Below are 13,069 nucleotides of genomic sequence, written 5' to 3'. Positions count from 1 at the left end.
AGAAAAAACATATAGTGAGGTGAATCCTGTTGTTTTCATAATCATTTTTTTAAACAAGCTTTTCCTCTATTGTTTACCAAGTGCTTCTTCATTGTGAATGTATCAAGATTGACTCATTTAGACAGGAGCAAATGGAAAATGAAAGGCCATTTTGGACATGAGAGTGGCCCCCTCACACTTTTCTCTACAAAAATAATTGCTAATAATGGGTAATTCTTATTTTGCATGAGACAGAAGAGAAAATCTGCTTTAATGTCAAACAGTACAACAAATGGGTTGTATACAGTATGATCTGTAAGACTATAAGCCATGCTATGATATAATCTTTAACTTTATTTTTACATACAAAAAACTTTTTGTTATCTAAGAACGATCCCTCTATAACTGTATATCCTTTTCCATAGAGTACAACTCTGGAACAATCACTTTGCTACATCCATTTTCTTTTGCAATTAAACACATAATCAGCTTAATGATCCCAAAAACCATATATTACATGCATTTATTTATAAAGATCAACACAGTATAATTCCAAATTAGTGATTCAGGTGCAAATCTGCAATCTCAGTGATAGATGTCACTAAATCCCATACACTAATTAATTAATGGTCTGCATATGTTTTTAAAATGAGAGATTTCAGTTTCAGATGTTTCATAAACTTACAAAAACGGGTGTCCAGTTTGGATGTTATTGGTTATTGAGCATAGCTTGACACAGAAAAAGTTAAGCTTATTAATTAATAACAATATAAAAAGTATAAAAGATGAAGGGGGGTTATTTCCTGAGCAGACTGATGCATAACACAGACATTTCTGTAGTTGTTAACACTATGCTCACAAGAATTTACGGCCTCAAAGACAAAGTCATGTGTCAGAAAAGTTGGAAAATCGAATAAAAAAAAATGTTACTTACGACAGATCTCTGGAGTTCTCCATGCAATGCAAACATCATGCTCATTGCAAGCCTGAGCATAAACTGCAACCGCTGTGCAGAAACATTCACAGTCTCCCCCAGTGTCGCAGGCACATGAGTCTTTCACACAGTTTTCATAAAATGGAATGGGGCTAACCTGTCCAGTGGTGCAAATTTGATGATTTTTTTAGCAAAGTGTTTCATAATTACATGAAATGGAATCCTACAAATTAGCATTACCTTTCTGTGGCATTCTTTAAATGTTTCTCCAATTATGATGCTACACATCATTTTTGCCCACTTATGTCGACTGGGGGTTACTGCACAAGGATCAATGTTCTCCTCCGCATCTGGACAAGAGCTAGAAACTTTCCAGCTGTTTGCAAATTCGAGTAGATTGCTCACCACCAGCTGACCCTGGGTGGTGTAGTCATTCTGTCCATCACCATCAAAATTTCCACACAGGCCACACACCTCTCCCTGTATAGTCATACAAAAGAGTCAATCGAACAATGTGTGATGTTGATAAATATAATATAGTGATTTACATTTACCATACATTTCATTCATATATTAGGCTCCTTTAAGAAGTTTTTTTTTCTATTTTAAAAGTGATTCTTTGTATTTTTTCAATATGTGGTGTTGCAAACAAGAAGTTTGTGGTGAGACAAAAGGGGTATACTGCATTGAATATATCAAATATCAAACACTTTAGTGTAAGAATTTAATGTAACAGTCACTGTGACTCACAAAGTGTGTTGGTTCCAGCAGGATCCAAACAGCTGTTTTGCGATCCCACATCACTGCCACACCGATGACAGATTCCACAACCACATACAAGCCAACCTTCCGTATTCTGTACTTGAGCACAGGCCCATGTCCCAGATCATCCTCTTCAAATCTTCCCCTTGATAGTTTGATTTCCATTCTCTGTAATGAAGGAAATTAAATTCATCTTAGTTCAATTGAAATGCTAAACATATGTTTATTTAGATTTACTATTATTGGCATGAGAAAAGTGTTTGTATCTGGTCTTACCCCCAGTTGAATTCTGACTTTTTTAGAGCAGGTAGTGCCCATAGAGCCACAAGGTACATTTTCAGTGATAACTCCAAAGTTGTCGTGCACTGTTTTATTGCCACAGTTGTTCTGTAAAAAAACAAAAACAAAACAACAACAACAAATTGTTAAACTTTGTGTTTTTTGTAGCTAAGGTACATGATAACCGGATCAATATTATGCACTTACGCATTATATATTGACTAACTGCCTTTGAATCTTTATGTAATGAATTTTGGAGTCACAGTGTAGGTATTTCTTAATTGCATCTGAAATCTTTACAAAAGACTTTCCTGATTCCTGATCCTGATATTATTTAAAATATATGGCATATTATTGCAATTTCACCCAAGAGTTCTAAGTAAGTAATTGTGTTTGGTGAACAAAACATACAGTGTGAATGGCATGTATCTTTTTTTTGACTATGGAAATTAGAGTTACATGACAGACTTTACTCTTAATTGTTCAATGTTCGTTTTTATGAGAAACATTGGACAAGGGCATGAGGAGGTGAATTCAGGTGACAGTTGTTCTTCAGATGATTTTGGCATACATTATTTACCTTTACAGCAATATAGCCACACTGTCCTTGAAATGCATATGTTTTCTGATCAAATGTGGTGTAGTGACCACTTCCATAAATAATGCAAGTTCCTGGACATTTTTTCTCTGTGCATGTCCATTTTCCACTTTGGCAGGTACTAAATGTATCATGAAAAGTAAATACAATACAATTTTAATACTATGAAAAAAACATGCCATATATGTCAAATACTGTTTATTAATCTACAGTAATTCATTAGAAAATAAAACAAGATCCTACCAGGTGTTGCACTGATTAGGTATTCGAGTTCCTGAGACATATAGATGGCCATCATGTTTGCATGGACAGTCACTTTCTTTCACACAGAAACCTTTACCATCATCAAGGAGGCCACTGGGACACCGACAACCAGATTCACACTCTGTGGCATCCTGGGAGGATAGAAAGACCACAATGATAAAAAATAAAATAAAAAATTTCAGACACTGTTAAAAATTGTCATACAAAACTGTCTACTACTGAGTGTATGTGTATAAGATTAAATAATATATAACAGATTCTGTTTTTTGAGACTGAGAGGTCAGCTAAAGCACAGCATCAAAAACAACTCACACAATCATCATTGTCCAGATTTAAACAAGTTCGAGCACATTGCAATGCAACAACTCCTGCGCTTGCAGTGGAGCAGTTGAAGTATTCTTTAGGAGAAGGACAAGCTGTAGAAACTGTAGGGAAAAAGAAAATTTGCTTTAATATACTGTATATTGTTTTAACAAAATGCTTGCACTGAAAAAGAAAAATAACTGACTTGACATGCGGGTTCTCCCAGAATGGCAATGAAGAACTCCGTTAGTGCATACGCTAGAAAAAGGGACCAAAAATATAAAAGTGCAATACAAAAATCCAAGTTTGTGAAAATCCATCACACTACATGTATTACAGTCCTGCTTAATTCTTAATTTAGGGTTTTTTCATTTGAAGTCCTGAAATGACTCACCAGCGCTCGTTGTTGATGCTGACGGACTTGCCTGACTTAACATAGACTTCATTATGGTAACAGGGACACTTTGCCACTGGGACACAGATGCCGTTGTCATCTAGGTAGTGACCCTCAGCGCAGGAACAGCCATCCACAGGTAAGAAATCAGAGGTGCAGCTCTGCTGCTTTAAGCTCAGTGATCTGCAAGTCAGCTGGCATCTCTGATGTTTGTAAGAGAAGGTCTGAGATTCTGGGCAGTTCTTGGTGTATTTGTCTGTTTGACAGAAAATATGACAATGATTACCTCATAGTTTTGGACTAACTAATAAAAGAGAACATGCTCATCAAACTTCATTACTGAGCTGTTTCAGATACCCTTACCGCACACATTCTCTCTCCAGTCTGTCAAGAACACTCCCTTTGATGCACAAGCTCTGGGATAGGAGGAGAAAACAGCACACAGGCAGTCCTCGCTCTTCTCACAGTTACAGCTAGCATAAATACATCGCTGCAGAAAACAGTGAACACATTTTTATTGTATTACAGTCCCACTGTATTCAGTTTAAGGACAAACAGAGAGGTTTTGTTGTACCTTGTAGTAAATCTCAGGATCCACCACAGAATGGCACTCTGCAGGGGCGATTCTAGGATTAGAGCTTTGGGGGTGCTGAGCACCCAGAGAGCTGCCCAGCCAGGCAAGATAAACTTTACACGTCACGATGAGACTTCTTCCCTGTCTCTGTCAGTCCCTGCATCCTTAAATGTCTCCAGTTGTCCCGAGTTCTCTCTGACTGTCTCCTTGGTGCATTTAAACCCCTGTTCCTCCCTGTCCTCATCGTCTGTTGTCTTCATCTCCGTTATCAGTCATCATAATTTACCATCTCTGTGCAAGTCTGCAAATTTCTTTCTTAAATCATAAGATTCTTAAATTCAACAAGTCTCTCTGTGCCTGGGTCCTCGTCACAAAACATGACATCACTGTTTTGTACATTTTAACACAATTTAATCCCACATTTGAGAAAGAAAGGCAAAACACTTTTTTTGAAAAGTCTGTAACAAAACCATCAAATCTGATCAAGGTTATTTAAATGCTGCAAAAGAAGAATGGATTGGGATAAAAAAAAATACATATCCTAACATTAATTACTGGGGGAGAATAATGAATGATGCTCATAGTGAGTAAGAAGTAAACTGAGTGCATTTGGACAGAGATTCACTTTTAATGTGTATGTATAATATAATACAGATACATAAAAAACACTCCCAAAACAGAATAAATTATTACAAATAAAAATCTTTACTGCAGATACTAATTTTACTAATTTAATAATACTAATTTTGTGTTGTAAGATTTATGAGTTTCATGCTTTCATAGTGGTACTTGGGAGAGCTTGACATTTTTCTCAGGTGGTACACACTGTAAAAAGTTTGAGAAACACTGATAAGTGTATGTGTGCTTTTGGAAAACATTTAAAGCTGCTGTACAGAATCTTTGAAACAAGCTTAAAACACTTTTAGAATATAAACAGAGCATCTGCTTCTCTTTACAGCTCCTCACTCCACCAGGGCTGTTTGGCACTTTCTGATACTGTACTGCAGCAGTCATACAGACAACTGGACAGTCCAAAAGTTGGCCCACCTATTACTGGCTGAGGTTTTAGTAGAGTTGTGGCTGAACCACATAAAAATAGATCATTAATTTTAATCTCCCCAATCAATGATAATGTTGGAATGTTGTTAAAGAGGGTCAAAAATGTTTCAACCCAGTTTGTTTTGCAGCTTCTGTATAGCAGCTTTAATATAGGGAGAACACAACTTCCTGATTGTGTGAGTAAAATCAGGTTTTTTCTCTTTGTCAGTTTAATAGTTTCTGTTTTGTTCCCTGTCTGTTTTCTTACCTGCTTCTTCCTGACCTTGTACTTTCTCCTGACGTTCCCTCTTTCCTCTCTCCCTCTTTGGACTGACAATCATACACAAATAGATTGGATTCAATTAGATGAAAAATTACATTAATATGAAAAAATACTATTAAGATCACTAACAAAAAGTCCTCTCTCAGTGTACTTTCAACCAAAAGGCAAATAACCAAACCACATGAACATCTAATAAAAGATATAAATATTGAAAGACTGATCCAACATTATCCTTTATTGATGGATCATTTGTTCTTACACTTTTACCTGAATGTTGCTCCTTTTTTTGAAAAAACTTCCTTATATCCCTTATGAACCTGGCTGTCTCTCTGTACACAAACACATACACACACACACACACACACACACACACACACACACAACCGTAGTTTTAAGGTTAATGGGCATCCAGTCAGTTAGCTAGTTAGTATCCATTTCAAACAGGACAGTGGTAACAACAGTAGGCTACGGACAATTTTTAGTTTTAGATTTTAAATATGCTATATAAATTTCAATGGGAGCAACAGGACGGTCAAATGTCGCTGATTTTACTACAGAGTAGGACGGATTGTAGGGTAGCAAACATTGTCGGAAAACATGTTTTCAACACTGCAGGTTACCTGGTGTAATGTTTTTCAGCTAAAAAGAAACATGGCCTGACTGCTACCTAACTATATAAAGAGTAACTGAAGGTTAAATGCAGCTAATATGTCCTGTTTTAAGCCAGGCACTTACACCTCCGCTCCGCTGCGTCTGCTGCCGCTCTGGCAGCAACAGAGCTAGAGCCAGAGTAAGGGAGAGCCGAGCTGGAACAAACCATTTTGGGAGGGGGGGTGTTATCTATACTTTTGTTGTTAAAATGTTATGTTTCAACCAAGTACTGTATGGTTTTTATATTTTTAGCAGTGTGTCACACAGACAGCAAATATTGTCCAAAAAAAGTAAGAAATCTTTGGGGGTGCTTTGATTCATTTTGGGGGTGCTGAAGCACCCCCAAAAATGGGCTAAAATCGCCCCTGGCACTCTGCAAAGGTACTATTTGGCTGCCGTAGCAAGGCGCACCAGTGATTGGCATACTTTTCTACAAGTAGATGAGTAAAAATTTAATTTCTTGTTTATATTTCTTGCTTGTTCAAATATGTTGCATTTAGAACCTGGAAAGTCAGTTTCAAGCAAATGATAGCAATTAAAGAAATAAACTTTCATCCATCCATCCATCCATCCGTCCATTCTCTTCCATTTATACTTGTCAGGGTCACAGAGGGGCTGGAGCCTATCCCAGCCGTCTTATGGCAAGAAGTAGGGTATACCCTGGACACACCCTGGACACGTTGCCAGTCTCTCACAAGGCTAACACATAGAGACAGACAACCATTTGCTCTCACATTGGCACCTATGGGCAATTTAGAATTACTAATTATCCTAACTCCACTAAAAAAATAATTGGAGTTAAGAAAAAAATAAACTTTGACAATCAAATAAGAAATAAGAAATAAAACTTGATAGACCAATGAAAACCTTTCCAGTTTACCATTTTCCACGCTGAAAGAACAAGGGTCATCGAGTCTTTCTTCTCTGTCTTGGCATATATGGCTAGCCTTCCAGGAGTTACTAAAAGCTGCTGCGTTTCCCTCCACAATTCCTTGACGAGTGTTCATGTCATCAGACAGGACCATGTTGTAGTTCCCACATAAACCTAAAAATACAGATTTTTAATGAAGAAATGATCATGAAATGCAAATTAAATAAATGTATGAAACCAAATAATTTTTAATGGCTTGCTTGTTGGGTGGTATTCAGAGTGGGACAATCCTGAGATCATCCTAGATCACATAAAACAAAATTTCTGTTCTGTGGCTACCTCAGTGTCTACTTTCAAGGTTCAAAGTTCAAGGTTCTTTATCCATCACATGCATAGTTATATAAGTATAACACACAGTGAAAAGTAACCGTAGACTATAAAACTAGAGGATTTTGGGATGTAAACCAGAGCAAAAATAAGTAAAAAACTAAAAAGGTGCATATTCGGAGCGGAGCGGTCAGGAAGGCATCTGGACGTGGCCGCGCTGAACCTTCCAGATAACCTTTTCATTTTGGCATACCAGTTAGCTGCCCACACCATCTTAGCTGGTTCCTTTTCATCTGAAGAAGCTAACACTCTACTACGAGCGCCCTCATTATTTCTAAATTTCTCGCCATAACTCTAAGAGTGAGGCCATTTATTTCACCCTTTTGTGCTTTAAAACTAGTTTTAAAGCACATCCCTGATCATTCAGCATCGAAAATACAGTATTTAAAGTGTTTAATTTTTTTAAGAAAAACATATTAATCATTGAAGTCAATATAATCTGTTGGTGTTTAATTTGTTTAAGCTGCAAATGGCAAAGTTTGTTTCGAAATACACAGATACATCAAAATTACAATAATCATCTTCAACAGACAACATTCTTTAAGTCTTGCAGTAAATAGTTATTTAATAAATGCATATTAGTCCTCGTGATATAATGCTTTAAGACTAATGTCAAACTTACCACGTGTCTTTTCTCTGTAGCTCTGCTCCAGGCTGACATAAACTTGCATGAGGGGCACATGTTGGATCTGAATTTGCAAACCAAAACTGGTCTGGAGGATGATGTGAAAGGACGAAGCATGGAATATACTGATATCCCCTGTGAATAAAAAGAAACACAAAAATCACTTTGCCTAACTTCTTATGTATCAGCATGAATGAAAGTAACATCTTAAATCTTAAGTTCCTTATTTTCTGACCAACCTGAGAAGTACGGCAAAGTGATACTCTGCATATTCTGCTTTACTGCGCCATCAGCAGTGAATGTTAACACCTGAATGAAAACAGAATTGATCATTAGGGTGTTGCAGCTGTCAGTATCTATTTAAAGCATGAGCCCAGTATTGAACTCACATTGTTTCTATCATTGTTCAGCACGATTTTGAGAGTCTTCAGACAGGTGTCATATTCTTGGTGTGCACATGGTGCCAGTTTGACCAGAATGGTAAACTTAGGGCTTGAATCATCCTGAAATATACATAATGTGAGAAGTACATAAATTAACCTAATCCATTATTTTTACCTTACATGTGCCCAACACAGTATTGTCTAAAATTTGATAGTACAAAGCTAAGGCTCATTTACCTTTCTTTTCACCTTGGCCAGGGTGTAGTAACAGTCTCCATGGAAGGTGAAGTCTTTCCCATCAAAGGTAGTTACATGTGAACCTTCTTCAACCGCACATGTAGAAGGTGTTGAAAGACTTTCACAAGCCCATCTACCCTCAAAACATGTGCTGAAAAACAAACAAATTCATTAAGATAACAAAATATGCAGACACATTGTAAAAAACTTACATTCTTGTAGCATTATGAATATTACCATTCCTCTCGCTCCTGTCTGTAAACTTCACCAGATTCATAGATTTTTCCATGCTTGCACTGGCATTCAGACTGAGCAATACACCCCCTCATGGAAATGTCATCGAACACGGTTCCTGAAACGGAAGGTTGGCATTTGAAGGTAACATCCCATGAAAAGGGAAGCTTTAACAGGTGTGTAGAAAGAAACTTATTTGACATGAGCGCTAACCAGGAGGACAGAAGCAGCCGTCCATTTTGTGGTCTTCACAGAATGAGCTTGTGTTTTGATGTGTGCAGGTATCCACACAAGGGGATCCACTCTCTTCATAAACCATGTTGAATGGGCACTGTTTGGCTGTGAAGGAAGTGGGGATTTACACAAAGTGTTTAAACATCAACTTGTTGAAGTTTTTCACTTGCGTGTTAGAACAGCAGATTTTTTTGTGCACTTATTTTACTTTTGACGTTTCCCAAATTTTGATATATATTTCAGTGTTTTGATACTCTCTCTACCCCTTAATATATAAAATACAAAAATAAAAGCCAGACAGAAAGAGAAAACAAAATTTTACCACAGAACTCAGAAGTCCTCCAGTTGGGAGGCTCCCCTCCTGCATGGGAACACTGTCGAGAGAACTCAGAGAGTGTGCTGCAGACACAAAAGTCATTCGAATGGTTGGTACAGCCACACATGTCCTGCACACAGGCCTGAATGTAAGGCTCAGGGTCAATCAGTTTGGTGCAGGAGCTCCAGGTTTCTGCATGCAGCATCTCTTCACACGTGTTTTGCTAAAAGAGAGTAGACATGTGCACAATTATTTAATACAAATAAAAACCATCAGATCTCTTTTGTTAAACCTGACTAAAGTAGGTAACAAAACTCACAAACTCTTTGCATGACTCTGGCACATTCATAGCTTCCTGTGACACATCTTCATCTTCATATGGGTCCTCACAATCATCATTTGGACGATGGACTTTATGTATGTTGCCAAACTCAATGGGGCTGATTTTGCGACCTTTTGCATACAATTACATTAGTAGGGACATGCAATGCCAGCATATTATAGATTTCAAAAATAATAAATGATGAACAGCTTTTACCATCAAGGAGGAACTCATTGTAGACTGGAACACTGTTAAAATCTCCACAAAGTCCACAAGTGCGGTTAGTGTAATCATTATCAATTTCCACCTTAAACATGGAGTAAAGGTTAGAAAAACTTTTAGAAACCAGACATGAAATGTTTTAGATATAAAAATATATACTATGATGAAATAAAATGAAATGAATGTATCAAAGTTGCCACATATAAGGACTTTACATGTATGCAAGGACAATAGTAACCACTGTAACTATTGTTGTAGTGAACCAGGTAGCCAGCAATTCTACTCAAAGGCAATGTTTTTATTTAAATGTCACACAGACCAAAATATAAAAATATGGCAGTGTATTTCTGGAGGTTGGGTTGTTAGTCATTAATATAAGAAATGTGTCATAAAAATATCCTATTGGTTCTGTCTGTTTTAAGGCTTTACCATGACTGCATCATCAAGGTTCCACATGACAATGATGCCAACTTTGGACTGGAGCTTGATGTAGATTGCATTTCTTTCCACTTGTACTCCGGCCTGGTAGTGTGGAAGTTTGACACTGAGAAGAAAGATAATATCTATAATTAACATTATATAAGAAGCATCTCTGTATTGAATAAAGTCTTTTGCATTATAAATCAATCTGTGTACTTCAAATGTTCACTTATATTGCCATACTTAAGAGTACTGTCTGGAAGTCTGGGTTAATGTATACAAAACTTAAATTCAGTCATTATCTAAACTTCAGGAAAAAGAAACCAGGATCATTATTCAAGCCGGATTCAGCGACCATACTAACATTTTATTTTTGGAGTCAACAAATCTTTAAATTCATGGACCTCATAAAATATAAATCTACACAGAAAATATAAATAAAGCCAGATATGTTATCAGGAAAATGACACACGATGTTTTTGGAGAGAGAAGGGGATTATAACTTGAGGGGAAAGTTAAATTTGAATACTCAAACAAACAGTGCATTTCCATTTGTGGAGTAAAATTGTGGGAACAGTTTTCCAGTGGATCTACAGCAATGTTCAAGCATTATTCAGTTCAAACAAGTTTTTCGAAACCTGCCTTGGAAGAATGTGAAATTAATGAAATTGATGACTGATAATATATATAATGATCTTATTTTAATGTGGGTTTTTTTGAGTGTATACAAGTGCTGAGGGGAAGTGTGGATAATGATGAACATGGTGAATCAATCTATCAATCAATGAATCAGAGATTAATAAGTATTTCAATATTTCTTCCTACTCCATTTCAGACTTGATGATTGAGAGGTTAATTCATGTCATTAGGAATGTGTGTATATATTGGTTTTATATATCTGAGATAAAAGATTATCATTGTAATCATAATTATATCAGAGTTGCTTTTTTTTTTTTAACTTACGGCAGGTCGTTCACAGTGACCACATCCTTGCTGAGGTGAAATACAAAATCGCTGATGGTGACCACCACATAACTGACTGTCGGGTTTCCATCGTTTTCCTTCCTCTTCATGTGCACAGAGAACTCCGGGAAGGTGTCGTGGCAGTCAGAGACCAGGTTGTATTCACACATGCCAGGAAACTGGTACACATCACCATCGAACGTCTTGAAGTGCTCCCTGCCCCATGTGCTACAGATGCTGCTCACATGGTTGCGGACTGGAACAACATTCACATAAATAAAAGCTGAATACTGGTAGAAGTATTATAAATGTTGTGTTAATATATTCATTATTGAAGCAGAAAAATCTATTTAAATCATCGAGGTTTAAAAGCAGACCATAGTTATTTGAGCCTTACCCAATCCAGCTTGGATCTCACTGACATGGGCTATAGTCAAAGCAAGGAAGCACAACCCCACCGAACTCCCCCTCATTGTTGCCACTGTGGACTTGCTGTTCCCAGAGCAGATAATGTAGAAAGTGGTTCTTGACAACCTTTTATATTGAGATTGGACTTTTTTTTCCCCCTCACACCTTCTTTCTGAGTAAGACATGAAGATTTATTGCCATTTGTGGAAAACATGTGCTGGATGGCTGTCCAACGCCCTTCACAATTCCCATATAACTTATTATTACATCCTTCCTCTTGATTGAACAAGTATGTTTGCACTTCAGTTAAATATCTTCATTTCAAGACAACAGAGGCAGCAATGAAACAGTTTTATTGACAGCATGCTCCTCTGTTCTAAATCTATTGTTTCATAAGAACCCAATAATTATAAATTATTAAACATAGAAATGAAAAGAGGAAAATGAGACACTGGGATGAAAAATTTCTTACAACCCTCCCAAGAAAGTAAAGATCTCATGAGTGACTATGACCATGCAGGTATCACCTAACATAACCTGAAACCTACGTGAGCTGCTTTAAACAAACCCTATGCCACCTTGTCTACCATCTGCTTTACATTTGATAAGATCATTGACAAACATCCTGCAATACTCAGGAGCTTATTCATGTCAAGGCATTCATGTTCTACTCAAAAGCCATTAAGCAGCAGGATTTGATTCCTTTAGCTTTATCTCTAGCAGCTCATTCTTGGGAATGTTGCAAATTCACAAGCAGGAAGGAGTTTCAAACTGAAGAAAGAAAAAGTCTCAATTTGATCAGGTGTGTTTTACACATTACATATACAACTGGCCAATGCACGTCTTTAACTAATTTTCATCAGTGTACTCATATATCCCTGTAGGGCTGCATTCTCAGCCCCCTACTGTATGCCCTATACATCTATGACTGAACGCCAACTCAATCAATGTCACTGCTGAGTATACCAATGTCACCACCATCGTTGCACTCATCTCTCATGAAGATGAGACAGCGTACAGGGTGGAGGTAGAGAATTTATCCCATTGGTGCTCAGAAAATAAACTGAAACTGAAGCTCCTTAAAACTAAATAACTCATTAAATATTTGTACTTTACGTTTGGGACCCGAAATACTAGCTCCCTGGTAAAGAAAGCCCAGCAGCGGCCACACTTTCTCTTTGTCATGAGGATGAAAAACTTTGACCTGAAGCTGCTGTTGGCCTTCTACTGCTCCTCAGTGGAGAGTGTGCAAACACTATCCCCCCCACGCCCCATCCCTATCCACCCACCCACCAATCTGAGCCATGGTCTGAGTAACCCTCATCACTCAGGTCACTTACACTTGGACTCAGTACTCCAACCAAGTCCATTGTACTACTTTCAAGCAC

At 37.4% G+C, this 13,069-nt stretch overlaps 1 pseudogene; it reads right to left on the bottom strand.

Annotated features, from left to right (window-relative positions):
- Positions 1-11,746, bottom strand: part of LOC102078272 (mucin-2-like) — a 65,285-nt pseudogene extending 53,539 nt beyond the window's left edge.
- Positions 11,747-13,069: the final 1,323 nt, after the last annotated feature.

Source organism: Oreochromis niloticus, linkage group LG7 (genome assembly GCF_001858045.2).
Source record: "Oreochromis niloticus isolate F11D_XX linkage group LG7, O_niloticus_UMD_NMBU, whole genome shotgun sequence".
Lineage (NCBI taxonomy): Eukaryota > Metazoa > Chordata > Actinopteri > Cichliformes > Cichlidae > Oreochromis > Oreochromis niloticus.
Note: the sequence above shows the minus strand (reverse complement) of the source record. Positions and strands in the feature narration are given on the sequence as shown.